Source organism: Galeopterus variegatus, unplaced genomic scaffold, assembly GCF_000696425.1.
Source record: "Galeopterus variegatus unplaced genomic scaffold, G_variegatus-3.0.2 Scaffold5568, whole genome shotgun sequence".
Lineage (NCBI taxonomy): Eukaryota > Metazoa > Chordata > Mammalia > Dermoptera > Cynocephalidae > Galeopterus > Galeopterus variegatus.
This window is the reverse complement of record NW_007731679.1, coordinates 34,247-35,508: the sequence shown is the minus strand read 5'-3', so window position 1 is coordinate 35,508 and position 1,262 is coordinate 34,247. Positions and strand designations below refer to the sequence as shown.

The 1,262-nt window shown below is 39.2% G+C and overlaps 1 protein-coding gene across 1 annotated transcript in view; it reads left to right on the top strand.

Moving 5' to 3' along the window:
* Nucleotides 1-1,262, top strand: part of LOC103605067 (E3 ubiquitin-protein ligase ZFP91-like) — a 121,738-nt gene that overhangs the window by 88,254 nt on the left and 32,222 nt on the right. The gene's annotated exons all lie outside the window — the stretch shown is intronic.

The window sequence follows — 1,262 nt, the reverse complement described above, 5'->3', positions numbered from 1 at the left end:
TTAAAAAAAATTGATTCTGCTCATGAAACTATCATTATCATCCTCACTAAACATGAGTGAAATATCTACCAAATGCATTGCAATAGGCATTTAGTCAATATGGGGGACAAAAAAATATAAATATGATATATGTACTTGGGGCCTTGAATTTGGGTTGCATAGACAGATGCATCATTCAGAGAGAGGCGAGTACCTACAAAGATAGGGCACTGTGGATACCCAGCATCTGGAGGAGACTGCAAGTTCTCCTGGAGTTCATGCCATGCCTGTGGAGGTCAATGCTCTGAAGGGGACTTGCATAGAAGCTCGTCTTAACTACTCTGAAATAGAGTGATTGAAAGGTGGGGCATGGTGGCAGCAGAGGAAAATTCCGAAGTACAGGATCTGAGCCAGGTAGGTGAATGAGGAGAAGACTGCCTGAGATGTTCTTTTTTTTCCCCCAGTGAAGCAAGAAGGAGATGAAGATTTAGACAAAAGACCAGTAGCCGAGGAAGAGGAGTTCTGCCCTTGGCCAAGCGTTGTGTGACCTCAAGCAAGTCACTTAATGTCTTGGAACCTTAGTTGCTATATTTGTAAAATGAGGGTTGGTTTACTCTTTGAAACGGGGACACATTCTGAGATGAAAGATTATCAAGAAAAGTCTAAGCAATTAGTTTATGAGACAGAAACTATATAGATTGCTTCCTGCTCAGTAATAAAATGATCAAAAGATCATCATTCTAAGGTACTGTCATTTTATAGTCACGATTGTAGAATAACCTTGGTAAAATGCTGTAACGTGTGCTAAAAAATGTGGTGAAATGGAATACATAATACTAGGCAAGATGAATAACCACAGCTCTTAAGTAGGTGGGAAATGTTTGAGAGCTTAATCAATAAAGTAACAGAATCTAAAGTATAAATGTATGATTTAGTTTTCTTCCAAATATTCTTATTATGATACAGTAAGTCTCCCAGATTGTGGCTTTTAGGCTAAGCAATTATGAGTTTTAAGTTATACAAGAGATTTGAGTGTGTTAGGTTTCAGTAATGTTGTCCCTGAGGGCTCCATTAAGCATTCCTGCTTCCCCACTAGTGAGCTAGAATCCAAAATGTAATAAAAACAAACAAACAAACAAAAAAAACAAAATGTAATAGGTAGCAGTGAGTGAGGCTTTAAAGAAATAGAAATGGGCTGCAAGGGTCACAGCAGAAGTGACACGAGGCAGTGCACACCCACAGCAGTGGACAGGCTTGTGCTGAATGAGGAGTCATGGGAAAAC